This window comes from Ambystoma mexicanum, unplaced genomic scaffold (assembly GCF_040938575.1).
Source record: "Ambystoma mexicanum isolate Mex_15411 unplaced genomic scaffold, UKY_AmexF1_1 Mex_scaf1, whole genome shotgun sequence".
NCBI classification, from domain to species: domain Eukaryota; kingdom Metazoa; phylum Chordata; class Amphibia; order Caudata; family Ambystomatidae; genus Ambystoma; species Ambystoma mexicanum.
This window is the reverse complement of record NW_027182324.1, coordinates 1,760,373-1,786,590: the sequence shown is the minus strand read 5'-3', so window position 1 is coordinate 1,786,590 and position 26,218 is coordinate 1,760,373. Positions and strand designations below refer to the sequence as shown.

The following is a 26,218-nucleotide window of genomic DNA, read 5'->3' as shown; positions in this document are numbered from 1 at the left end:
TAAGCAGGAAATATGAATTGCTCATTCTAATATGTGCTATTTCTGATGGCATCGCAACCTTGGGCAATATGACTCTAAGGTAGTGGAGTCCAGAGTTCTTGGATGCTTTGCCAACATTTCAAGCCTGACTGTGCTTCTAAATAGCATGAAACAGCAATCTTTGTACAAAGTTTTAATATTGGGGAGACAGATTGGTCGAAAAAAAAGCAGACAGGCGCTGCTGAGATTCGAACTCAGGATATCCTGTTTACTAGACAGGCGCTTTAACCAACTAAGCCACAGCACCTTTTTTGCATCTGTTCTCCTTTCCTTCCTCATGTAATCATTTAGAAGTGAAATCCACTTTTTTAAGGCTGGGCTTCTGTTGCAATATAACTTTTCAAAATGTTTTCCAATTGACTGAAACTCCATTGCACAAAACGAGCATGTCATTAATCGTCGATTTAGAGTGGACTGCATTGCCCAGTGTGTGCATTGAGGAGCACATGTTCGTCTTTACTGGGGAGCAAGTTTGCACTCATGAATGTGGCAAAACATTCAAATCCGTAAGTGGGTGAACATTAAAGTCCTAGATGCTGCAAATCTCTATATCTGGATAAGAATTACTGAAAAAAGTTATGTCTCCAGTGTCAAAATGTGTGTAATGCACTAGTAATTCATTTCCTTTATTGACCAGTGAGGTAGCCATGTATGGAGGTGCTGTAGAGTGAAAATCAAGTTTCAAATGGGCAGTGATCCCTGTGCCTGGATAGCTCAGTCGGTACAGCATCAGACTTTTAATCTGAGGGTCCAGGGTTCAAGTCCCTGTTCAGGTGTACCTTTGCTTCTTTTACAAAAAATTAAGCAGGAAATATGAATTGCTCATTCTAATATGTGCTATTTCTGATGGCATCGCAACCTTGGGCAATATGACTCTAAGGTAGTGGAGTCCAGAGTTCTTGGATGCTTTGCCAACATTTCAAGCCTCACTGTGCTTCTAAATAGCATGAAATAGCAATCTTTGTACAAAGTTTTAATATTGGGGAGACAGATTGGTCGAAAAAAAAGCAGACAGGCGCTGCTGAGATTCGAACTCAGGATCTCCTGTTTACTAGACAGGTGCTTTAACCAACTAAGCCACAGCACCTCTTTTGCATCTGATCTCCTGTCCTTCCTCATGTAATCATTTAGAAGTGAAATCCACTTTTTTTAAGGCTGGGCTTCTGTTGCAATATAACTTTACAAAATGTTTTCCAATTGACTGAAACTCCATTGCACAAAACGAGCATGTCATTAATCGTTGATTTAGAGTGGACTGCATTGCCCAGTGTGTGTATTGAGGAGCACATGTTCGCCTTTACTGGGGAGCAATTTTGCACTCATGAATGTGGCAAAACATTCAAATCCGTAAGTGGGTGAACATTAAAGTCCTAGATGCTGCAAATCTCTATATCTGGATACGGAATGACTGAAAAAAGTTATGTCTCCAGTGTCAAAATGTGTGTAATGCACTAGTAATTCATTTCCTTTATTGACCAGTGAGGTAGCCATGTATGGAGGTGCTGTCGAGTGAAAATCAAGTTTCAAATGGGCAGTGATCCCTGTGCCTGGATAGCTCAGTCGGTAGAGCATCAGACTTTTAATCTGAGGGTCCATGGTTCAAGTCCCTGTTCAGGCGTACCTTTGCTTCTTTTACAAAAAATTAAGCAGGAAATATGAATTGCTCATTCTAATATGTGCTATTTCTGATGGCATCGCAACCTTGGGCAATATGACTCTAAGGTAGTGGAGTCCAGAGTTCTTGGATGCTTTACCAACATTTCAAGCCTCACTGTGCTTCTAAATAGCATGAAATAGCAATCTTTGTACAAAGTTTTAATATTGGGGAGACAGATTGGTTGAAAAAAAAGCAGACAGGCGCTGCTGAGATTCGAACTCAGGATCTCCTGTTTACTAGACAGGCGCTTTAACCAACTAAGCCACAGCACCCTTTTTGCATCTGGTCTCCTTTCCTTCCTCATGTAATCATTTAGAAGTGAAATCCACTTTTTTAAGGCTGGGCTTCTGTTGCAATATAACTTTTCAAAATGTTTTCCAATTGACTGAAACTCCATTGCACAAAACGAGCATGTCATTAATCGTCGATTTAGAGTGGACTGCATTGCCCAGTGTGTGCATTGAGGAGCACATGTTCGTCTTTACTGGGGAGCAAGTTTGCACTCATGAATGTGGCAAAACATTCAAATCCGTAAGTGGGTGAACATTAAAGTCCTAGATGCTGCAAATCTCAATATCTGGATACGGAATGACTGAAAAAAGTTATGTCTCCAGTGTCAAAATGTGTGTAATGCACTAGTAATTCATTTCCTTTATTGACCAGTGAGGTAGCCATGTATGGAGGTGCTGTAGAGTGAAAATCAAGTTTCAAATGGGCAGTGATCCCTGTGCCTGGATAGCTCAGTCGGTAGAGCATCAGACTTTTAATCTGAGGGTCCAGGGTTCAAGTCCCTGTTCAGGCGTATCTTTGCTTCTTTTACAAAAAATTTAGCAGGAAATATGAATTGCTCATTCTAATATGTGCTATTTCTGATGGCATCGCAACCTTGGGCAATATGACTCTAAGGTAGTGGAGTCCAGAATTCTTGGATGCTTTGCCAACATTTCAAGCCTGACTGTGCTTCTGAATAGCATGAAATAGCAATCTTTGTACAAAGTTTTAATATTGGGGAGACAGATTGGTCGAAAAAAAAAGCAGACAGGCGCTGCTGAGATTCAAACTCAGGATCTCCTGTTTACTAGACAGGCGCTTTAACCAACTAAGCCACAGCACCTTTTTTGCATCTGGTCTCCTTTCCTTCCTCATGTAATCAATCAGAAGTGAAATCCACTTTTTTAAGGCTGGGCTTCTGTTGCAATATAACTTTTCAAAATGTTTTCCAATTGACTGAAACTCCATTGCACAAAACGAGCATGTCATTAATCGTCGATTTAGAGTGGACTGCATTGCCCAGTGTGTGCATTGAGGAGCACACGTTCGTCTTTACTGGGGAGCAAGTTTGCACTCATGAATGTGGCAAAACATTCAAATCCGTAAGTGGGTGAACATTAAAGTCCTAGATGCTGCAAATCTCTATATCTGGATACGGAATGACTGAAAAAAGTTATGTCTCCAGTGTCAAAATGTGTGTAATGCACTAGTAATTCATTTCCTTTATTGACCAGTGAGGTAGCCATGTATGGAGGTGCTGTAGAGTGAACATCAAGTTTCAAATGGGCAGTGATCCCTGTGCCTGGATAGCTCAGTCGGTAGAGCATCAGACTTTTAATCTGAGGGTCCAGGGTTCAAGTCCCTGTTCAGGCGTATCTTTGCTTCTTTTACAAAAAATTTAGCAGGAAATATGAATTGCTCATTCTAATATGTGCTATTTCTGATGGCATCGCAACCTTGGGCAATATGACTCTAAGGTAGTGGAGTCCAGAATTCTTGGATGCTTTGCCAACGTTTCAAGCCTGACTGTGCATCTAAATAGCATGAAATAACAATCTTTGTACAAAGTTTTAATATTGGGGAGACAGATTGGTCGAAAAAAAAGCAGACAGGCGCTGCTGAGATTCGAACTCAGGATCTCCTGTTTACTAGACAGGCGCTTTAACCAACTAAGCCACAGCACCTCTTTTGCATCTGATCTCCTGTCCTTCCTCATGTAATCATTTAGAAGTGAAATCCACTTTTTTTAAGGCTGGGCTTCTGTTGCAATATAACTTTACAAAATGTTTTCCAATTGACTGAAACTCCATTGCACAAAACGAGCATGTCATTAATCGTCGATTTAGAGTGGACTGCATTGCCCAGTGTGTGCATTGAGGAGCACATGTTCGTCTTTACTGGGGAGCAAGTTTGCACTCATGAATGTGGCAAAACATTCAAATCCGTAAGTGGGTGAACATTAAAGTCCTAGATGCTGCAAATCTCTATATCTGGATAAGGAATGACTGAAAAAAGTTATGTCTCCAGTGTCAAAATGTGTGTAATGCACTAGTAATTCATTTCCTTTATTGACCAGTGAGGTAGCCATGTATGGAGGTGCTGTAGAGTGAAAATCAAGTTTCAAATGGCAGTGATCCATCTGCCTGGATAGCTCAGTTGGTAGAGCATCAGACTTTTAATCTGAGGGTCCAGGGTTCAAGTCCCAGTTGAGGCGTACCTTTGCTTCTTTTACAAAAAATTAAGCAGGAAATATGAATTGCTCATTCTAATATGTGCTATTTCTGATGGCATCGCAACCTTGGGCAATATGACTCTAAGGTAGTGGAGTCCAGAGTTCTTGGATGCTTTGCCAACATATCAAGCCTGACTGTGCTTCTAAATAGCATGAAATAGCAATCTTTGTACAAAGTTTTAATATTGGGGAGACAGATTGGTCGAAAAAAAGCAGACAGGCGCTGCTGAGATTCGAACTCAGGATCTCCTGTTTACTAGACAGACGCTTTAACCAACTAAGCCACAGCACCTTTTTTGCATCTGGTCTCCTTTCCTTCCTCATGTAATCATTTAGAAGTGAAATCCACTTTTTTAAGGCTGGGCTTCTGTTGCAATATAACTTTTCAAAATGTTTTCCAATTGACTGAAACTCCATTGCACAAAACGAGCATGTCATTAATCGTCGATTTAGAGTGGACTGCATTGCCCAGTGTGTGCATTGAGGAGCACATGTTCGTCTTTACTGGGGAGCAAGTTTGCACTCATGAATGTGGCAAAACATTCAAATCCGTAAGTGGGTGAACATTAAAGTCCTAGATGCTGCAAATCTCTATATCTGGATACGGAATGACTGAAAAAAGTTATGTCTCCAGTGTCAAAATGTGTGTAATGCACTAGTAATTCATTTCCTTTATTGACCAGTGAGGTAGCCATGTATGGAGGTGCTGTAGAGTGAAAATCAAGTTTCAAATGGGCAGTGATCCCTGTGCCTGGATAGCTCAGTCGGTAGAGCATCAGACTTTTAATCTGAGGGTCCAGGGTTCAAGTCCCTGTTCAGGCGTACCTTTGCTTCTTTTACAAAAAATTAAGCAGGAAATATGAATTGCTCATTCTAATATGTGCTATTTCTGATGGCATCGCAACCTTGGGCAATATGATTCTAAGGTAGTGGAGTCCAGAGTTCTTGGATGCTTTGCCAACATTTCAAGCCTGACTGTGCTTCTAAATAGCATGAAATAGCAATCTTTGTACAAAGTTTTAATATTGGGGAGACAGATTGGTCGAAAAAAAAGCAGACAGGCGCTGCTGAGATTCGAACTCAGGATCTCCTGTTTACTAGACAGGCGCTTTAACCAACTAAGCCACAGCACCTTTTTTGCATCTGGTCTCCTTTCCTTCCTCATGTAATCATTTAGAAGTGAAATCCACTTTTTTAAGGCTGGGCTTCTGTTGCAATATAACTTTTCAAAATGTTTTCCAATTGACTGAAACTCCATTGCACAAAACGAGCATGTCATTAATCGTCGATTTAGAGTGGACTGCATTGCCCAGTGTGTGCATTGAGGAGCACATGTTCGTCTTTACTGGGGAGTAAGTTTGCACTCATGAATGTGGCAAAACATTCAAATCCGTAAGTGGGTGAACATTAAAGTCCTAGATGCTGCAAATCTCTATATCTGGATACGGAATGACTGAAAAAAGTTATGTCTCCAGTGTCAAAATGTGTGTAATGCACTAGTAATTCATTTCCTTTATTGACCAGTGAGGTAGCCATGTATGGAGGTGCTGTAGAGTGAAAATCAAGTTTCAAATGGCAGTGATCCATCTGCCTGGATAGCTCAGTCGGTAGAGCATCAGACTTTTAATCTGAGGGTCCAGGGTTCAAGTCCCTGTTCAGGCGTACCTTTGCTTCTTTTACAAAAAATTAAGCAGGAAATATGAATTGCTCATTCTAATATGTGCTATTTCTGATGGCATCGCAACCTTGGGCAATATGACTCTAAGGTAGTGGAGTCCAGAGTTCTTGGATGCTTTGCCAACATATCAAGCCTGACTGTGCTTCTAAATAGCATGAAATAGCAATCTTTGTACAAAGTTTTAATATTGGGGAGACAGATTGGTCGAAAAAAAGCAGACAGGCGCTGCTGAGATTCAAACTCAGGATCTCCTGTTTACTAGACAGGCGCTTTAACCAACTAAGCCACAGCACCTTTTTTGCATCTGGTCTCCTTTCCTTCCTCATGTAATCATTTAGAAGTGAAATCCACTTTTTTAAGGCTGGGCTTCTGTTGCAATATAACTTTTCAAAATGTTTTCCAATTGACTGAAACTCCATTGCACAAAACGAGCATGTCATTAATCGTCGATTTAGAGTGGACTGCATTGCCCAGTGTGTGCATTGAGGAGCACATGTTCGTCTTTACTGGGGAGCAAGTTTGCACTCATGAATGTGGCAAAACATTCAAATCCGTAAGTGGGTGAACATTAAAGTCCTAGATGCTGCAAATCTCTATATCTGGATACGGAATGACTGAAAAAAGTTATGTCTCCAGTGTCAAAATGTGTGTAATGCACTAGTAATTCATTTCCTTTATTGACCAGTGAGGTAGCCATGTATGGAGGTGCTGTAGAGTGAAAATCAAGTTTCAAATGGGCAGTGATCCCTGTGCTGGATAGCTCAGTCGGTAGAGCATCAGACTTTTAATCTGAGGGTCCAGGGTTCAAGTCCCTGTTCAGGCGTACCTTTGCTTCTTTTACAAAAAATTAAGCAGGAAATATGAATTGCTCATTCTAATATGTGCTATTTCTGATGGCATCGCAACCTTGGGCAATATGATTCTAAGGTAGTGGAGTCCAGAGTTCTTGGATGCTTTGCCAACATTTCAAGCCTGACTGTGCTTCTAAATAGCATGAAATAGCAATCTTTGTACAAAGTTTTAATATTGGGGAGACAGATTGGTCGAAAAAAAAGCAGACAGGCGCTGCTGAGATTCGAACTCAGGATCTCCTGTTTACTAGACAGGCGCTTTAACCAACTAAGCCACAGCACCTTTTTTGCATCTGGTCTCCTTTCCTTCCTCATGTAATCATTTAGAAGTGAAATCCACTTTTTTAAGGCTGGGCTTCTGTTGCAATATAACTTTTCAAAATGTTTTCCAATTGACTGAAACTCCATTGCACAAAACGAGCATGTCATTAATCGTCGATTTAGAGTGGACTGCATTGCCCAGTGTGTGCATTGAGGAGCACATGTTCGTCTTTACTGGGGAGTAAGTTTGCACTCATGAATGTGGCAAAACATTCAAATCCGTAAGTGGGTGAACATTAAAGTCCTAGATGCTGCAAATCTCTATATCTGGATACGGAATGACTGAAAAAAGTTATGTCTCCAGTGTCAAAATGTGTGTAATGCACTAGTAATTCATTTCCTTTATTGACCAGTGAGGTAGCCATGTATGGAGGTGCTGTAGAGTGAAAATCAAGTTTCAAATGGCAGTGATCCATCTGCCTGGATAGCTCAGTCGGTAGAGCATCAGACTTTTAATCTGAGGGTCCAGGGTTCAAGTCCCTGTTCAGGCGTACCTTTGCTTCTTTTACAAAAAATTAAGCAGGAAATATGAATTGCTCATTCTAATATGTGCTATTTCTGATGGCATCGCAACCTTGGGCAATATGACTCTAAGGTAGTGGAGTCCAGAGTTCTTGGATGCTTTGCCAACATATCAAGCCTGACTGTGCTTCTAAATAGCATGAAATAGCAATCTTTGTACAAAGTTTTAATATTGGGGAGACAGATTGGTCGAAAAAAAGCAGACAGGCGCTGCTGAGATTCGAACTCAGGATCTCCTGTTTACTAGACAGGTGCTTTAACCAACTAAGCCACAGCACCTTTTTTGCATCTGGTCTCCTTTCCTTCCTCATGTAATCATTTAGAAGTGAAATCCACTTTTTTAAGGCTGGACTTCTGTTGCAATATAACTTTTCAAAATGTTTTCCAATTGACTGAAACTCCATTGCACAAAACGAGCATGTCATTAATCGTCGATTTAGAGTGGACTGCATTGCCCAGTGTGTGCATTGAGGAGCACATGTTCGTCTTTACTGGGGAGCAAGTTTGCACTCATTAATGTGGCAAAACATTCAAATCCGTAAGTGGGTGAACATTAAAGTCCTAGATGCTGCATATCTCTATATCTGGATACGGAATGACTGAAAAAAGTTATGTCTCCAGTGTCAAAATGTGTGTAATGCACTAGTAATTCATTTCCTTTATTGACCAGTGAGGTAGCCATGTATGGAGGTGCTGTAGAGTGAAAATCAAGTTTCAAATGGCAGTGATCCATCTGCCTGGATAGCTCAGTCGGTAGGGCATCAGACTTTTAATCTGAGGGTCCAGGGTTCAAGTCCCTGTTTAGGCGTACCTTTGCTTCTTTTACAAAAAATTAAGCAGGAAATATGAATTGCTCATTCTAATATGTGCTATTTCTGATGGCATCGCAACCTTGGGCAATATGACTCTAAGGTAGTGGAGTCCACAGTTCTTGGATGCTTTGCCAACATTTCAAGCCTCACTGTGCTTCTAAATACATGAAATAGCAATCTTTGTACAAAGTTTTAATATTGGGGAGACAGATTGGTCGAAAAAAAAGCAGACAGGCGCTGCTGAGATTCGAACTCAGGATCTCCTGTTTACTAGACAGGCGCTTTAACCAACTAAGCCACAGCACCTCTTTTGCATCTGATCTCCTGTCCTTCCTCATGTAATCATTTAGAAGTGAAATCCACTTTTTTTAAGGCTGGGCTTCTGTTGCAATATAACTTTACAAAATGTTTTCCAATTGACTGAAACTCCATTGCACAAAACGAGCATGTCATTAATCGTTGATTTAGAGTGGACTGCATTGCCCAGTGTGTGTATTGAGGAGCACATGTTCGCCTTTACTGGGGAGCAATTTTGCACTCATGAATGTGGCAAAACATTCAAATCCGTAAGTGGGTGAACATTAAAGTCCTAGATGCTGCAAATCTCTATATCTGGATACGGAATGACTGAAAAAAGTTATGTCTCCATTGTCAAAATGTGTGTAATGCACTAGTAATTCATTTCCTTTATTGACCAGTGAGGTAGCCATGTATGGAGGTGCTGTCGAGTGAAAATCAAGTTTCAAATGGGCAGTGATCCCTGTGCCTGGATAGCTCAGTCGGTAGAGCATCAGACTTTTAATCTGAGGGTCCAGGGTTCAAGTCCCTGTTCAGGCGTACCTTTGCTTCTTTTACAAAAAATTAAGCAGGAAATATGAATTGCTCATTCTAATATGTGCTATTTCTGATGGCATCGCAACCTTGGGCAATATGACTCTAAGGTAGTGGAGTCCAGAATTCTTGGATGCTTTGCCAACATTTCAAGCCTGACTGTGCTTCTAAATAGCATGAAATAACAATCTTTGTACAAAGTTTTAATATTGGGGAGACAGATTGGTCGAAAAAAAAGCAGACAGGCGCTGCTGAGATTCGAACTCAGGATCTCCTGTTTACTAGACAGGCGCTTTAACCAACTAAGCCACAGCACCTTTTTTGCATCTGGTCTCCTTTCCTTCCTCATGTAATCATTTAGAAGTGAAATCCACTTTTTTAACGCTGGGCTTCTGTTGCAATATAACTTTTCAAAATGTTTTCCAATTGACTGAAACTCCATTGCACAAAACGAGCATGTCATTAATCGTCGATTTAGAGTGGACTGCATTGCCCAGTGTGTGCATTGAGGAGCACATGTTCGTCTTTACTGGGGAGCAAGTTTGCACTCATGAATGTGGCAAAACATTCAAATCCGTAAGTGGGTGAACATTAAAGTCCTAGATGCTGCAAATCTCTATATCTGGATACGGAATGACTGAAAAAAGTTATGTCTCCAGTGTCAAAATGTGTGTAATGCACTAGTAATTCATTTCCTTTATTGACCAGTGAGGTAGCCATGTATGGAGGTGCTGTAGAGTGAAAATCAAGTTTCAAATGGGCAGTGATCCCTGTGCCTGGATAGCTCAGTCGGTACAGCATCAGACTTTTAATCTGAGGGTCCAGGGTTCAAGTCCCTGTTCAGGCGTACCTTTGCTTCTTTTACAAAAAATTAAGCAGGAAATATGAATTGCTCATTCTAATATGTGCTATTTCTGATGGCATCGCAACCTTGGGCAATATGACTTTAAGGTAGTGGAGTCCAGAGTTCTTGGATGCTTTACCAACATTTCAAGCCTCACTGTGCTTCTAAATAGCATGAAATAGCAATCTTTGTACAAAGTTTTAATATTGGGGAGACAGATTGGTCGAAAAAAAAGCAGACAGGCGCTGCTGAGATTCGAACTCAGGATCTCCTGTTTACTAGACAGGCGCTTTAACCAACTAAGCCACAGCACCCTTTTTGCATCTGGTCTCCTTTCCTTCCTCATGTAATCATTTAGAAGTGAAATCCACTTTTTTAAGGCTGGGCTTCTGTTGCAATATAACTTTTCAAAATGTTTTCCAATTGACTGAAACTCCATTGCACAAAACGAGCATGTCATTAATCGTCGATTTAGAGTGGACTGCATTGCCCAGTGTGTGCATTGAGGAGCACATGTTCGTCTTTACTGGGGAGCAAGTTTGCACTCATGAATGTGGCAAAACATTCAAATCCGTAAGTGGGTGAACATTAAAGTCCTAGATGCTGCAAATCTCAATATCTGGATACGGAATGACTGAAAAAAGTTATGTCTCCAGTGTCAAAATGTGTGTAATGCACTAGTAATTCATTTCCTTTATTGACCAGTGAGGTAGCCATGTATGGAGGTGCTGTAGAGTGAAAATCAAGTTTCAAATGGGCAGTGATCCCTGTGCCTGGATAGCTCAGTCGGTAGAGCATCAGACTTTTAATCTGAGGGTCCAGGGTTCAAGTCCCTGTTCAGGCGTATCTTTGCTTCTTTTACAAAAAATTTAGCAGGAAATATGAATTGCTCATTCTAATATGTGCTATTTCTGATGGCATCGCAACCTTGGGCAATATGACTCTAAGGTAGTGGAGTCCAGAATTCTTGGATGCTTTGCCAACATTTCAAGCCTGACTGTGCTTCTAAATAGCATGAAATAGCAATCTTTGTACAAAGTTTTAATATTGGGGAGACAGATTGGTCGAAAAAAAAGCAGACAGGCGCTGCTGAGATTCGAACTCAGGATCTCCTGTTTACTAGACAGGCGCTTTAACCAACTAAGCCACAGCACCTTTTTTGCATCTGGTCTCCTTTCCTTCCTCATGTAATCATTTAGAAGTGAAATCCACTTTTTTAAGGCTGGGCTTCTGTTGCAATATAACTTTTCAAAATGTTTTCCAATTGACTGAAACTCCATTGCACAAAACGAGCATGTCATTAATCGTCGATTTAGAGTGGACTGCATTGCCCAGTGTGTGCATTGAGGAGCACATGTTCGTCTGTACTGGGGAGCAAGTTTGCACTCATGAATGTGGCAAAACATTCAAATCCGTAAGTGGGTGAACATTAAAGTCCTAGATGCTGCAAATCTCTATATCTGGATACGGAATGACTGAAAAAAGTTATGTCTCCAGTGTCAAAATGTGTGTAATGCACTAGTAATTCATTTCCTTTATTGACCAGTGAGGTAGCCTTGTATGGAGGTGCTGTAGAGTGAAAATCAAGTTTCAAATGGGCAGTGATCCTTGTGCCTGGATAGCTCAGTCGGTAGAGCATCAGACTTTTAATCTGAGGGTCCAGGGTTCAAGTCCCTGTTCAGGCGTACCTTTGCTTCTTTTACAAAAAATTAAGCAGGAAATATGAATTGCTCATTCTAATATGTGCTATTTCTGATGGCATCGCAACCTTGGGCAATATGACTCTAAGGTAGTGGAGTCCAGAGTTCTTGGATGCTTTGCCAACATTTCAAGCCTGACTGTGCTTCTAAATAGCATGAAACAGCAATCTTTGTACAAAGTTTTAATATTGGGGAGACAGATTGGTCGAAAAAAAAGCAGACAGGCGCTGCTGAGATTCGAACTCAGGATATCCTGTTTACTAGACAGGCGCTTTAACCAACTAAGCCACAGCACCTTTTTTGCATCTGTTCTCCTTTCCTTCCTCATGTAATCATTTAGAAGTGAAATCCACTTTTTTAAGGCTGGGCTTCTGTTGCAATATAACTTTTCAAAATGTTTTCCAATTGACTGAAACTCCATTGCACAAAACGAGCATGTCATTAATCGTCGATTTAGAGTGGACTGCATTGCCCAGTGTGTGCATTGAGGAGCACATGTTCGTCTTTACTGGGGAGCAAGTTTGCACTCATGAATGTGGCAAAACATTCAAATCCGTAAGTGGGTGAACATTAAAGTCCTAGATGCTGCAAATCTCTATATCTGGATAAGAATTACTGAAAAAAGTTATGTCTCCAGTGTCAAAATGTGTGTAATGCACTAGTAATTCATTTCCTTTATTGACCAGTGAGGTAGCCATGTATGGAGGTGCTGTAGAGTGAAAATCAAGTTTCAAATGGGCAGTGATCCCTGTGCCTGGATAGCTCAGTCGGTACAGCATCAGACTTTTAATCTGAGGGTCCAGGGTTCAAGTCCCTGTTCAGGTGTACCTTTGCTTCTTTTACAAAAAATTAAGCAGGAAATATGAATTGCTCATTCTAATATGTGCTATTTCTGATGGCATCGCAACCTTGGGCAATATGACTCTAAGGTAGTGGAGTCCAGAGTTCTTGGATGCTTTGCCAACATTTCAAGCCTCACTGTGCTTCTAAATAGCATGAAATAGCAATCTTTGTACAAAGTTTTAATATTGGGGAGACAGATTGGTCGAAAAAAAAGCAGACAGGCGCTGCTGAGATTCGAACTCAGGATCTCCTGTTTACTAGACAGGCGCTTTAACCAACTAAGCCACAGCACCTCTTTTGCATCTGATCTCCTGTCCTTCCTCATGTAATCATTTAGAAGTGAAATCCACTTTTTTTAAGGCTGGGCTTCTGTTGCAATATAACTTTACAAAATGTTTTCCAATTGACTGAAACTCCATTGCACAAAACGAGCATGTCATTAATCGTTGATTTAGAGTGGACTGCATTGCCCAGTGTGTGTATTGAGGAGCACATGTTCGCCTTTACTGGGGAGCAATTTTGCACTCATGAATGTGGCAAAACATTCAAATCCGTAAGTGGGTGAACATTAAAGTCCTAGATGCTGCAAATCTCTATATCTGGATACGGAATGACTGAAAAAAGTTATGTCTCCAGTGTCAAAATGTGTGTAATGCACTAGTAATTCATTTCCTTTATTGACCAGTGAGGTAGCCATGTATGGAGGTGCTGTCGAGTGAAAATCAAGTTTCAAATGGGCAGTGATCCCTGTGCCTGGATAGCTCAGTCGGTAGAGCATCAGACTTTTAATCTGAGGGTCCAGGGTTCAAGTCCCTGTTCAGGCGTACCTTTGCTTCTTTTACAAAAAATTAAGCAGGAAATATGAATTGCTCATTCTAATATGTGCTATTTCTGATGGCATCGCAACCTTGGGCAATATGACTCTAAGGTAGTGGAGTCCAGAGTTCTTGGATGCTTTACCAACATTTCAAGCCTCACTGTGCTTCTAAATAGCATGAAATAGCAATCTTTGTACAAAGTTTTAATATTGGGGAGACAGATTGGTCGAAAAAAAAGCAGACAGGCGCTGCTGAGATTCGAACTCAGGATCTCCTGTTTACTAGACAGGCGCTTTAACCAACTAAGCCACAGCACCCTTTTTGCATCTGGTCTCCTTTCCTTCCTCATGTAATCATTTAGAAGTGAAATCCACTTTTTTAAGGCTGGGCTTCTGTTGCAATATAACTTTTCAAAATGTTTTCCAATTGACTGAAACTCCATTGCACAAAACGAGCATGTCATTAATCGTCGATTTAGAGTGGACTGCATTGCCCAGTGTGTGCATTGAGGAGCACATGTTCGTCTTTACTGGGGAGCAAGTTTGCACTCATGAATGTGGCAAAACATTCAAATCCGTAAGTGGGTGAACATTAAAGTCCTAGATGCTGCAAATCTCAATATCTGGATACGGAATGACTGAAAAAAGTTATGTCTCCAGTGTCAAAATGTGTGTAATGCACTAGTAATTCATTTCCTTTATTGACCAGTGAGGTAGCCATGTATGGAGGTGCTGTAGAGTGAAAATCAAGTTTCAAATGGGCAGTGATCCCTGTGCCTGGATAGCTCAGTCGGTAGAGCATCAGACTTTTAATCTGAGGGTCCAGGGTTCAAGTCCCTGTTCAGGCGTATCTTTGCTTCTTTTACAAAAAATTTAGCAGGAAATATGAATTGCTCATTCTAATATGTGCTATTTCTGATGGCATCGCAACCTTGGGCAATATGACTCTAAGGTAGTGGAGTCCAGAATTCTTGGATGCTTTGCCAACATTTCAAGCCTGACTGTGCTTCTAAATAGCATGAAATAGCAATCTTTGTACAAAGTTTTAATATTGGGGAGACAGATTGGTCGAAAAAAAAGCAGACAGGCGCTGCTGAGATTCGAACTCAGGATCTCCTGTTTACTAGACAGGCGCTTTAACCAACTAAGCCACAGCACCTTTTTTGCATCTGGTCTCCTTTCCTTCCTCATGTAATCATTTAGAAGTGAAATCCACTTTTTTAAGGCTGGGCTTCTGTTGCAATATAACTTTTCAAAATGTTTTCCAATTGACTGAAACTCCATTGCACAAAACGAGCATGTCATTAATCGTCGATTTAGAGTGGACTGCATTGCCCAGTGTGTGCATTGAGGAGCACATGTTCGTCTTTACTGGGGAGCAAGTTTGCACTCATGAATGTGGCAAAACATTCAAATCCGTAAGTGGGTGAACATTAAAGTCCTAGATGCTGCAAATCTCTATATCTGGATACGGAATGACTGAAAAAGGTTATGTCTCCAGTGTCAAAATGTGTGTAATGCACTAGTAATTCATTTCCTTTATTGCCCAGTGAGGTAGCCATGTATGGAGGTGCTGTAGAGTGAAAATCAAGTTTCAAATGGGCAGTGATCCCTGTGCCTGGATAGCTCAGTCGGTAGAGCATCAGACTTTTAATCTGAGGGTCCAGGGTTCAAGTCCCTGTTCAGGCGTACCTTTGCTTCTTTTACAAAAAATTAAGCAGGAAATATGAATTGCTCATTCTAATATGTGCTATTTCTGATGGCATCGCAACCTTGGGCAATATGACTCTAAGGTAGTGGAGTCCAGAATTCTTGGATGCTTTGCCAACATTTCAAGCCTGACTGTGCTTCTAAATAGCATGAAATAACAATCTTTGTACAAAGTTTTAATATTGGGGAGACAGATTGGTCGAAAAAAAAGCAGACAGGCGCTGCTGAGATTCGAACTCAGGATCTCCTGTTTACTAGACAGGCGCTTTAACCAACTAAGCCGCAGCACCTTTTTTGCATCTGAACTCCTTTCCTTCCTCATGTAATCATTTAGAAGTGAAATCCACTTTTTTAAGGCTGGGCTTCTGTTGCAATACAACTTTTCAAAATGTTTTCCAATTGACTGAAACTCCATTGCACAAAACGAGCATGTCATTAATCGTCGATTTAGAGTGGACTGCATTGCCCAGTGTGTGCATTGAGGAGCACATGTTCGTCTTTACTGGGGAGCAAGTTTGCACTCATGAATGTGGCAAAACATTCAAATCCGTAAGTGGGTGAACATTAAAGTCCTAGATGCTGCAAATCTCTATATCTGGATACGGAATGAAGGAAAAAAGTTATGTCTCCAGTGTCAAAATGTGTGTAATGCACTAGTAATTCATTTCCTTTATTGACCAGTGAGGTAGCCATGTATGGAGGTGCTGTAGAGTGAAAATCAAGTTTCAAAGTGGTAGTGATCCCTGTGCCTGGATAGCTCAGTCGGTAGAGCATCAGACTTTTAATCTGAGGGTCCAGGGTTCAAGTCCCTGTTCAGGCGTACCTTTGCTTCTTTTACAAAAAATTAAGCAGGAAATATGAATTGCTCATTCTAATATGTGCTATTTCTGATGGCATCGCAACCTTGGGCAATATGACTCTAAGGTAGTGGAGTCCAGAGTTCTTGGATGCTTTGCCAACATTTCAAGCCTGACTGTGCTTCTAAATAGCATGAAATAGCAATCTTTGTACAAAGTTTTAATATTGGGGAGACAGATTGGTCGAAAAAAAAGCAGACAGGCGCTGCTGAGATTCGAACTCAGGATCTCCTGTTTACTAGACAGGCGCTTTAACCAACTAAGCCACAGCACCTTTTTTGCATCTGGTCTCCTTTCCTTCCTCATGTAATCATTTAGAAGTGAAATCCACTTTTTTAAGGCTGGGCTTCTGTTGCAATATAACTTTTCAAAATGTTTTCCAATTGACTGAAACTCCATTGCACAAAATGAGCATGTCATTAATCGTCGATTTAGAGTGGACTGCATTGCCCAGTGTGTGCATTGAGGAGCACATGTTTGTCTTTACTGGGGAGCAAGTTTGCACTCATGAATGTGGCAAAACATTCAAATCCGTAAGTGGGTGAACATTAAAGTCCTAGATGCTGCAAATCTCTATATCTGGATACGGAATGACTGAAAAAAGTTATGTCTCCAGTGTCAAAATGTGTGTAATGCACTAGTAATTCATTTCCTTTATTGACCAGTGAGGTAGCCATGTATGGAGGTGCTGTAGAGTGAAAATCAAGTTGCAAGTGGCAGTGATCCATCTGCCTGGATAGCTCAGTCGGTAGAGCATCAGACTTTTAATCTGAGGGTCCAGGGTTCAAGTCCCTGTTCAGGCGTACCTTTGCTTCTTTTAAAAAAAAATAAGCAGGAAATATGAATTGCTCATTCTAATATGTGCTATTTCTGATGGCATCGCAACCTTGGGCAATATGACTCTAAGGTAGTGGAGTCCAGAGTTCTTGGATGCTTTGCCAACATTTCAAGCCTGACTGTGCTTCTAAATAGCATGAAACAGCAATCTTTGTACAAAGTTTTAATATTGGGGAGACAGATTGGTCGAAAAAAAAGCAGACAGGCGCTGTTGAGATTCGAACTCAGGATCTCCTGTTTACTAGACAGGCGCTTTAACCAACTAAGCCACAGCACCTTTTTTGCATCTGGTCTCCTTTCCTTCCTCATGTAATCATTTAGAAGTGAAATCCACTTTTTTAAGGCTGGGCTTCTGTTGCAATATAACTTTTCAAAATGTTTTCCAATTGACTGAAACTCCATTGCACAAAACGAGCATGTCATTAATCGTCGATTTAGAGTGGACTGCATTGCCCAGTGTGTGCATTGAGGAGCACATGTTCGTCTTTACTGGGGAGCAAGTTTGCACTCATGAATGTGGCAAAACATTCAAATCCGTAAGTGGGTGAACATTAAAGTCCTAGATGCTGCAAATCTCTATATCTGGATACGGAATGACTGAAAAAAGTTATGTCTCCAGTGTCAAAATGTGTGTAATGCACTAGTAATTCATTTCCTTTATTGACCAGTGAGGTAGCCATGTATGGAGGTGCTGTAGAGTGAAAATCAAGTTTCAAATGGGCAGTGATCCCTGTGCCTGGATAGCTCAGTCGGTAGAGCATCAGACTTTTAATCTGAGGGTCCAGGGTTCAAGTCCCTGTTCAGGTGTATCTTTGCTTCTTTTACAAAAAATTTAGCAGGAAATATCAATTGCTCATTCTAATATGTGCTATTTCTGATGGCATCGCAACCTTGGGCAATATGACTCTAAGGTAGTGGAGTCCAGAATTCTTGGATGCTTTGCCAACATTTCAAGCCTGACTGTGCTTCTAAATAGCATGAAATAACAATCTTTGTACAAAGTTTTAATATTGGGGAGACAGATTGGTCGAAAAAAAAGCAGACAGGCGCTGCTGAGATTCGAACTCAGGATCTCCTGTTTACTAGACAGGCGCTTTAACCAACTAAGCCACAGCACCTCTTTTGCATCTGGTCTCCTTTCCTTCCTCATGTAATCATTTAGAAGTGAAATCCACTTTTTTTAAGGCTAGGCTTCTGTTGCAATATAACTTTGCAAAATGTTTTCCAATTGACTGAAACTCCATTGCACAAAACGAGCATGTCATTAATCGTCGATTTAGAGTGGACTGCATTGCCCAGTGTGTGCATTGAGGAGCACATGTTCGTCTTTACTGGGGAGCAAGTTTGCACTCATGAATGTGGCAAAACATTCAAATCCGTAAGTGGGTGAACATTAAAGTCCTAGATGCTGCAAATCTCTATATCTGGATACGGAATGACTGAAAAAAGTTATGTCTCCAGTGTCAAAATGTGTGTAATGCACTAGTAATTCATTTCCTTTATTGACCAGTGAGGTAGCCATGTATGGAGGTGCTGTAGAGTGAAAATCAAGTTTCAAATGGGCAGTGATCCTTGTGCCTGGATAGCTCAGTCGGTAGAGCATCAGACTTTTAATCTGAGGGTCCAGGGTTCAAGTCCCTGTTCAGGCGTACCTTTGCTTCTTTTACAAAAAATTAAGCAGGAAATATGAATTGCTCATTCTAATATGTGCTATTTCTGATGGCATCGCAACCTTGGGCAATATGACTCTAAGGTAGTAGAGTCCAGAGTTCTTGGATGCTTTGCCAACATTTCAAGCCTGACTGTGCTTCTAAATAGCATGAAACAGCAATCTTTGTACAAAGTTTTAATATTGGGGAGACAGATTGGTCGAAAAAAAAGCAGACAGGCGCTGCTGAGATTCGAACTCAGGATCTCCTGTTTACTAGACAGGCGCTTTAACCAACTAAGCCACAGCACCTTTTTTGCATCTGGTCTCCTTTCCTTCCTCATGTAATCATTTAGAAGTGAAATCCACTTTTTTAAGGCTGGGCTTCTGTTGCAATATAACTTTTCAAAATGTTTTCCAATTGACTGAAACTCCATTGCACAAAACGAGCATGTCATTAATCGTCGATTTAGAGTGGACTGCATTGCCCAGTGTGTGCATTGAGGAGCACATGTTCGTCTTTACTGGGGAGCAAGTTTGCACTCATGAATGTGGCAAAACATTCAAATCCGTAAGTGGGTGAACATTAAAGTCCTAGATGCTGCAAATCTCTATATCTGGATACGGAATGACTGAAAAAAGTTATGTCTCCAGTGTCAAAATGTGTGTAATGCACTAGTAATTCATTTCCTTTATTGACCAGTGAGGTAGCCATGTATGGAGGTGCTGTAGAGTGAAAATCAAGTTTCAAATGGGCATTGATCCCTGTGCCTGGATAGCTCAGTCGGTAGAGCATCAGACTTTTAATCTGAGGGTCCAGGGTTCAAGTCCCTGTTCAGGCGTACCTTTGCTTCTTTTACAAAAAATTAAGCAGGAAATATGAATTGCTCATTCTAATATGTGCTGTTTCTGATGGCATCGCAACCTTGGGCAATATGACTCTAAGGTAGTGGAGTCCAGAGTTCTTGGATGCTTTGCCAACATTTCAAGCCTGACTGTGCTTCTGAATAGCATGAAATAGCAATCTTTGTACAAAGTTTTAATATTGGGGAGACAGATTGGTCGAAAAAAAAGCAGACAGGCGCTGCTGAGATTCAAACTCAGGATCTCCTGTTTACTAGACAGGCGCTTTAACCAACTAAGCCACAGCACCTTTTTTGCATCTGGTCTCCTTTCCTTCCTCATGTAATCAATCAGAAGTGAAATCCACTTTTTTAAGGCTGGGCTTCTGTTGCAATATAACTTTTCAAAATGTTTTCCAATTGACTGAAACTCCATTGCACAAAACGAGCATGTCATTAATCGTCGATTTAGAGTGGACTGCATTGCCCAGTGTGTGCATTGAGGAGCACACGTTCGTCTTTACTGGGGAGCAAGTTTGCACTCATGAATGTGGCAAAACATTCAAATCCGTAAGTGGGTGAACATTAAAGTCCTAGATGCTGCAAATCTCTATATCTGGATACGGAATGACTGAAAAAAGTTATGTCTCCAGTGTCAAAATGTGTGTAATGCACTAGTAATTCATTTCCTTTATTGACCAGTGAGGTAGCCTTGTATGGAGGTGCTGTAGAGTGAACATCAAGTTTCAAATGGGCAGTGATCCCTGTGCCTGGATAGCTCAGTCGGTAGAGCATCAGACTTTTAATCTGAGGGTCCAGGGTTCAAGTCCCTGTTCAGGCGTACCTTTGCTTCTTTTACAAAAAATTAAGCAGGAAATATGAATTGCTCATTCTAATATGTGCTATTTCTGATGGCATCGCAACCTTGGGCAATATGACTCTAAGGTAGTGGAGTCCAGAGTTCTTGGATGCTTTGCCAACATATCAAGCCTGACTGTGCTTCTAAATAGCATGAAATAGCAATCTTTGTACAAAGTTTTAATATTGGGGAGACAGATTGGTCGAAAAAAAGCAGACAGGCGCTGCTGAGATTCGAACTCAGGATCTCCTGTTTACTAGACAGGCGCTTTAACCAACTAAGCCACAGCACCTTTTTTGCATCTGGTCTCCTTTCCTTCCTCATGTAATCATTTAGAAGTGAAATCCACTTTTTTAAGGCTGGGCTTCTGTTGCAATATAACTTTTCAAAATGTTTTCCAATTGACTGAAACTCCTTTGCACAAAACGATCATGTCATTAATCGTCGATTTAGAGTGGACTGCATTGCCCAGTGTGTGCATTGAGGAGCACATGTTCGTCTTTACTGGGGAGCAAGTTTGCACTCATTAATGTGGCAAAACATTCAAATCCGTAAGTGGGTGAACATTAAAGTCCTAGATGCTGCAAATCTCTATATCTGGATACGGAATGACTGAAAAAAGTTATGTCTCCAGTGTCAAAATGTGTGTAATGCACTAGTAATTCATTTCCTTTATTGACCAGTGAGGTAGCCATGTATGGAGGTGCTGTAGAGTGAAAATCAAGTTTCAAATGGGCAGTGATCCCTGTGCCTGGATAGCTCAGTCGGTAGAGCATCAGACTTTTAATCTGAGGGTCCAGGGTTCAAGTCCCTGTTCAGGCGTATCTTTGCTTCTTTTACAAAAAATTTAGCAGGAAATATGAATTGCTCATTCTAATATGTGCTATTTCTGATGGCATCGCAACCTTGGGCAATATGACTCTAAGGTAGTGGAGTCCAGAATTCTTGGATGCTTTGCCAACGTTTCAAGCCTGACTGTGCATCTAAATAGCATGAAATAACAATCTTTGTACAAAGTTTTAATATTGGGGAGACAGATTGGTCGAAAAAAAAGCAGACAGGCGCTGCTGAGATTCGAACTCAGGATCTCCTGTTTACTAGACAGGCGCTTTAACCAACTAAGCCACAGCACCTCTTTTGCATCTGATCTCCTGTCCTTCCTCATGTAATCATTTAGAAGTGAAATCCACTTTTTTTAAGGCTGGGCTTCTGTTGCAATATAACTTTACAAAATGTTTTCCAATTGACTGAAACTCCATTGCACAAAACGAGCATGTCATTAATCGTCGATTTAGAGTGGACTGCATTGCCCAGTGTGTGCATTGAGGAGCACATGTTCGTCTTTACTGGGGAGCAAGTTTGCACTCATGAATGTGGCAAAACATTCAAATCCGTAAGTGGGTGAACATTAAAGTCCTAGATGCTGCAAATCTCTATATCTGGATAAGGAATGACTGAAAAAAGTAATGTCTCCAGTGTCAAAATGTGTGTAATGCACTAGTAATTCATTTCCTTTATTGACCAGTGAGGTAGCCATGTATGGAGGTGCTGTAGAGTGAAAATCAAGTTTCAAATGGCAGTGATCCATCTGCCTGGATAGCTCAGTTGGTAGAGCATCAGACTTTTAATCTGAGGGTCCAGGGTTCAAGTCCCTGTTCAGGCGTACCTTTGCTTCTTTTACAAAAAATTAAGCAGGAAATATGAATTGCTCATTCTAATATGTGCTATTTCTGATGGCATCGCAACCTTGGGCAATATGACTCTAAGGTAGTGGAGTCCAGAGTTCTTGGATGCTTTGCCAACATATCAAGCCTGACTGTGCTTCTAAATAGCATGAAATAGCAATCTTTGTACAAAGTTTTAATATTGGGGAGACAGATTGGTCGAAAAAAAGCAGACAGGCGCTGCTGAGATTCGAACTCAGGATCTCCTGTTTACTAGACAGGCGCTTTAACCAACTAAGCCACAGCACCTTTTTTGCATCTGGTCTCCTTTCCTTCCTCATGTAATCATTTAGAAGTGAAATCCACTTTTTTAAGGCTGGGCTTCTGTTGCAATATAACTTTTCAAAATGTTTTCCAATTGACTGAAACTCCATTGCACAAAACGAGCATGTCATTAATCGTCGATTTAGAGTGGACTGCATTGCCCAGTGTGTGCATTGAGGAGCACATGTTCGTCTTTACTGGGGAGCAAGTTTGCACTCATGAATGTGGCAAAACATTCAAATCCGTAAGTGGGTGAACATTAAAGTCCTAGATGCTGCAAATCTCTATATCTGGATACGGAATGACTGAAAAAAGTTATGTCTCCAGTGTCAAAATGTGTGTAATGCACTAGTAATTCATTTCCTTTATTGACCAGTGAGGTAGCCATGTATGGAGGTGCTGTAGAGTGAAAATCAAGTTTCAAATGGGCAGTGATCCCTGTGCCTGGATAGCTCAGTCGGTAGAGCATCAGACTTTTAATCTGAGGGTCCAGGGTTCAAGTCCCTGTTCAGGCGTACCTTTGCTTCTTTTACAAAAAATTAAGCAGGAAATATGAATTGCTCATTCTAATATGTGCTATTTCTGATGGCATCGCAACCTTGGGCAATATGATTCTAAGGTAGTGGAGTCCAGAGTTCTTGGATGCTTTGCCAACATTTCAAGCCTGACTGTGCTTCTAAATAGCATGAAATAGCAATCTTTGTACAAAGTTTTAATATTGGGGAGACAGATTGGTCGAAAAAAAAGCAGACAGGCGCTGCTGAGATTCGAACTCAGGATCTCCTGTTTACTAGACAGGCGCTTTAACCAACTAAGCCACAGCACCTTTTTTGCATCTGGTCTCCTTTCCTTCCTCATGTAATCATTTAGAAGTGAAATCCACTTTTTTAAGGCTGGGCTTCTGTTGCAATATAACTTTTCAAAATGTTTTCCAATTGACTGAAACTCCATTGCACAAAACGAGCATGTCATTAATCGTCGATTTAGAGTGGACTGCATTGCCCAGTGTGTGCATTGAGGAGCACATGTTCGTCTTTACTGGGGAGTAAGTTTGCACTCATGAATGTGGCAAAACATTCAAATCCGTAAGTGGGTGAACATTAAAGTCCTAGATGCTGCAAATCTCTATATCTGGATACGGAATGACTGAAAAAAGTTATGTCTCCAGTGTCAAAATGTGTGTAATGCACTAGTAATTCATTTCCTTTATTGACCAGTGAGGTAGCCATGTATGGAGGTGCTGTAGAGTGAAAATCAAGTTTCAAATGGCAGTGATCCATCTGCCTGGATAGCTCAGTCGGTAGAGCATCAGACTTTTAATCTGAGGGTCCAGGGTTCAAGTCCCTGTTCAGGCGTACCTTTGCTTCTTTTACAAAAAATTAAGCAGGAAATATGAATTGCTCATTCTAATATGTGCTATTTCTGATGGCATCGCAACCTTGGGCAATATGACTCTAAGGTAGTGGAGTCCAGAGTTCTTGGATGCTTTGCCAACATATCAAGCCTGACTGTGCTTCTAAATAGCATGAAATAGCAATCTTTGTACAAAGTTTTAATATTGGGGAGACAGATTGGTCGAAAAAAAGCAGACAGGCGCTGCTGAGATTCAAACTCAGGATCTCCTGTTTACTAGACAGGCGCTTTAACCAACTAAGCCACAGCACCTTTTTTGCATCTGGTCTCCTTTCCTTCCTCATGTAATCATTTAGAAGTGAAATCCACTTTTTTAAGGCTGGGCTTCTGTTGCAATATAACTTTTCAAAATGTTTTCCAATTGACTGAAACTCCATTGCACAAAACGAGCATGTCATTAATCGTCGATTTAGAGTGGACTGCATTGCCCAGTGTGTGCATTGAGGAGCACATGTTCGTCTTTACTGGGGAGCAAGTTTGCACTCATGAATGTGGCAAAACATTCAAATCCGTAAGTGGGTGAACATTAAAGTCCTAGATGCTGCAAATCTCTATATCTGGATACGGAATGACTGAAAAAAGTTATGTCTCCAGTGTCAAAATGTGTGTAATGCACTAGTAATTCATTTCCTTTATTGACCAGTGAGGTAGCCATGTATGGAGGTGCTGTAGAGTGAAAATCAAGTTTCAAATGGGCAGTGATCCCTGTGCTGGATAGCTCAGTCGGTAGAGCATCAGACTTTTAATCTGAGAGTCCAGGGTTCAAGTCCCTGTTCAGGCGTACCTTTGCTTCTTTTACAAAAAATTAAGCAGGAAATATGAATTGCTCATTCTAATATGTGCTATTTCTGATGGCATCGCAACCTTGGGCAATATGATTCTAAGGTAGTGGAGTCCAGAGTTCTTGGATGCTTTGCCAACATTTCAAGCCTGACTGTGCTTCTAAATAGCATGAAATAGCAATCTTTGTACAAAGTTTTAATATTGGGGAGACAGATTGGTCGAAAAAAAAGCAGACAGGCGCTGCTGAGATTCGAACTCAGGATCTCCTGTTTACTAGACAGGCGCTTTAACCAACTAAGCCACAGCACCTTTTTTGCATCTGGTCTCCTTTCCTTCCTCATGTAATCATTTAGAAGTGAAATCCACTTTTTTAAGGCTGGGCTTCTGTTGCAATATAACTTTTCAAAATGTTTTCCAATTGACTGAAACTCCATTGCACAAAACGAGCATGTCATTAATCGTCGATTTAGAGTGGACTGCATTGCCCAGTGTGTGCATTGAGGAGCACATGTTCGTCTTTACTGGGGAGTAAGTTTGCACTCATGAATGTGGCAAAACATTCAAATCCGTAAGTGGGTGAACATTAAAGTCCTAGATGCTGCAAATCTCTATATCTGGATACGGAATGACTGAAAAAAGTTATGTCTCCAGTGTCAAAATGTGTGTAATGCACTAGTAATTAATTTCCTTTATTGACCAGTGAGGTAGCCATGTATGGAGGTGCTGTAGAGTGAAAATCAAGTTTCAAATGGCAGTGATCCATCTGCCTGGATAGCTCAGTCGGTAGAGCATCAGACTTTTAATCTGAGGGTCCAGGGTTCAAGTCCCTGTTCAGGCGTACCTTTGCTTCTTTTACAAAAAATTAAGCAGGAAATATGAATTGCTCATTCTAATATGTGCTATTTCTGATGGCATCGCAACCTTGGGCAATATGACTCTAAGGTAGTGGAGTCCAGAGTTCTTGGATGCTTTGCCAACATATCAAGCCTGACTGTGCTTCTAAATAGCATGAAATAGCAATCTTTGTACAAAGTTTTAATATTGGGGAGACAGATTGGTCGAAAAAAAGCAGACAGGCGCTGCTGAGATTCGAACTCAGGATCTCCTGTTTACTAGACAGGTGCTTTAACCAACTAAGCCACAGCACCTTTTTTGCATCTGGTCTCCTTTCCTTCCTCATGTAATCATTTAGAAGTGAAATCCACTTTTTTAAGGCTGGACTTCTGTTGCAATATAACTTTTCAAAATGTTTTCCAATTGACTGAAACTCCATTGCACAAAACGAGCATGTCATTAATCGTCGATTTAGAGTGGACTGCATTGCCCAGTGTGTGCATTGAGGAGCACATGTTCGTCTTTACTGGGGAGTAAGTTTGCACTCATGAATGTGGCAAAACATTCAAATCCGTAAGTGGGTGAACATTAAAGTCCTAGATGCTGCAAATCTCTATATCTGGATACGGAATGACTGAAAAAAGTTATGTCTCCAGTGTCAAAATGTGTGTAATGCACTAGTAATTCATTTCCTTTATTGACCAGTGAGGTAGCCATGTATGGAGGTGCTGTAGAGTGAAAATCAAGTTTCAAATGGCAGTGATCCATCTGCCTGGATAGCTCAGTCGGTAGAGCATCAGACTTTTAATCTGAGGGTCCAGGGTTCAAGTCCCTGTTCAGGCGTACCTTTGCTTCTTTTACAAAAAATTAAGCAGGAAATATGAATTGCTCATTCTAATATGTGCTATTTCTGATGGCATCGCAACCTTGGGCAATATGACTCTAAGGTAGTGGAGTCCAGAGTTCTTGGATGCTTTGCCAACATTTCAAGCCTGACTGTGCTTCTAAATAGCATGAAACAGCAATCTT

General features: G+C 40.9%; 22 non-coding genes across 22 annotated transcripts; all 22 read left to right on the top strand.

Moving 5' to 3' along the window:
* The first annotated feature begins 2,425 nt into the window (after positions 1-2,425).
* Positions 2,426-2,498, top strand: TRNAK-UUU (transfer RNA lysine (anticodon UUU)). Its single transcript has one exon. It is a non-coding gene; the product is annotated as a tRNA-Lys (tRNA).
* Positions 2,499-3,267: 769 nt separating this feature from the next.
* Positions 3,268-3,340, top strand: TRNAK-UUU (transfer RNA lysine (anticodon UUU)). Its single transcript has one exon. It is a non-coding gene; the product is annotated as a tRNA-Lys (tRNA).
* Positions 3,341-4,948: 1,608 nt separating this feature from the next.
* On the top strand, positions 4,949-5,021 carry TRNAK-UUU (transfer RNA lysine (anticodon UUU)). Its single transcript has one exon. It is a non-coding gene; the product is annotated as a tRNA-Lys (tRNA).
* A 767-nt stretch (positions 5,022-5,788) lies between these two features.
* On the top strand, positions 5,789-5,861 carry TRNAK-UUU (transfer RNA lysine (anticodon UUU)). Its single transcript has one exon. It is a non-coding gene; the product is annotated as a tRNA-Lys (tRNA).
* Positions 5,862-7,467: 1,606 nt separating this feature from the next.
* Positions 7,468-7,540, top strand: TRNAK-UUU (transfer RNA lysine (anticodon UUU)). Its single transcript has one exon. It is a non-coding gene; the product is annotated as a tRNA-Lys (tRNA).
* A 1,607-nt stretch (positions 7,541-9,147) lies between these two features.
* Positions 9,148-9,220, top strand: TRNAK-UUU (transfer RNA lysine (anticodon UUU)). The gene has a single exon. It is a non-coding gene; the product is annotated as a tRNA-Lys (tRNA).
* A 1,609-nt stretch (positions 9,221-10,829) lies between these two features.
* Positions 10,830-10,902, top strand: TRNAK-UUU (transfer RNA lysine (anticodon UUU)). The gene has a single exon. It is a non-coding gene; the product is annotated as a tRNA-Lys (tRNA).
* A 768-nt stretch (positions 10,903-11,670) lies between these two features.
* Positions 11,671-11,743, top strand: TRNAK-UUU (transfer RNA lysine (anticodon UUU)). Its single transcript has one exon. It is a non-coding gene; the product is annotated as a tRNA-Lys (tRNA).
* Positions 11,744-13,352: 1,609 nt separating this feature from the next.
* Positions 13,353-13,425, top strand: TRNAK-UUU (transfer RNA lysine (anticodon UUU)). Its single transcript has one exon. It is a non-coding gene; the product is annotated as a tRNA-Lys (tRNA).
* Positions 13,426-14,193: 768 nt separating this feature from the next.
* TRNAK-UUU (transfer RNA lysine (anticodon UUU)) lies at positions 14,194-14,266 on the top strand. The gene has a single exon. It is a non-coding gene; the product is annotated as a tRNA-Lys (tRNA).
* A 768-nt stretch (positions 14,267-15,034) lies between these two features.
* Positions 15,035-15,107, top strand: TRNAK-UUU (transfer RNA lysine (anticodon UUU)). The gene has a single exon. It is a non-coding gene; the product is annotated as a tRNA-Lys (tRNA).
* A 768-nt stretch (positions 15,108-15,875) lies between these two features.
* On the top strand, positions 15,876-15,948 carry TRNAK-UUU (transfer RNA lysine (anticodon UUU)). Its single transcript has one exon. It is a non-coding gene; the product is annotated as a tRNA-Lys (tRNA).
* A 767-nt stretch (positions 15,949-16,715) lies between these two features.
* TRNAK-UUU (transfer RNA lysine (anticodon UUU)) lies at positions 16,716-16,788 on the top strand. Its single transcript has one exon. It is a non-coding gene; the product is annotated as a tRNA-Lys (tRNA).
* A 1,610-nt stretch (positions 16,789-18,398) lies between these two features.
* Positions 18,399-18,471, top strand: TRNAK-UUU (transfer RNA lysine (anticodon UUU)). The gene has a single exon. It is a non-coding gene; the product is annotated as a tRNA-Lys (tRNA).
* Positions 18,472-19,239: 768 nt separating this feature from the next.
* On the top strand, positions 19,240-19,312 carry TRNAK-UUU (transfer RNA lysine (anticodon UUU)). Its single transcript has one exon. It is a non-coding gene; the product is annotated as a tRNA-Lys (tRNA).
* A 768-nt stretch (positions 19,313-20,080) lies between these two features.
* TRNAK-UUU (transfer RNA lysine (anticodon UUU)) lies at positions 20,081-20,153 on the top strand. The gene has a single exon. It is a non-coding gene; the product is annotated as a tRNA-Lys (tRNA).
* A 767-nt stretch (positions 20,154-20,920) lies between these two features.
* Positions 20,921-20,993, top strand: TRNAK-UUU (transfer RNA lysine (anticodon UUU)). The gene has a single exon. It is a non-coding gene; the product is annotated as a tRNA-Lys (tRNA).
* A 768-nt stretch (positions 20,994-21,761) lies between these two features.
* On the top strand, positions 21,762-21,834 carry TRNAK-UUU (transfer RNA lysine (anticodon UUU)). The gene has a single exon. It is a non-coding gene; the product is annotated as a tRNA-Lys (tRNA).
* A 767-nt stretch (positions 21,835-22,601) lies between these two features.
* TRNAK-UUU (transfer RNA lysine (anticodon UUU)) lies at positions 22,602-22,674 on the top strand. The gene has a single exon. It is a non-coding gene; the product is annotated as a tRNA-Lys (tRNA).
* Positions 22,675-23,441: 767 nt separating this feature from the next.
* TRNAK-UUU (transfer RNA lysine (anticodon UUU)) lies at positions 23,442-23,514 on the top strand. Its single transcript has one exon. It is a non-coding gene; the product is annotated as a tRNA-Lys (tRNA).
* Positions 23,515-25,120: 1,606 nt separating this feature from the next.
* TRNAK-UUU (transfer RNA lysine (anticodon UUU)) lies at positions 25,121-25,193 on the top strand. The gene has a single exon. It is a non-coding gene; the product is annotated as a tRNA-Lys (tRNA).
* Positions 25,194-25,959: 766 nt separating this feature from the next.
* TRNAK-UUU (transfer RNA lysine (anticodon UUU)) lies at positions 25,960-26,032 on the top strand. The gene has a single exon. It is a non-coding gene; the product is annotated as a tRNA-Lys (tRNA).
* The last annotated feature ends 186 nt before the right edge of the window (positions 26,033-26,218 follow it).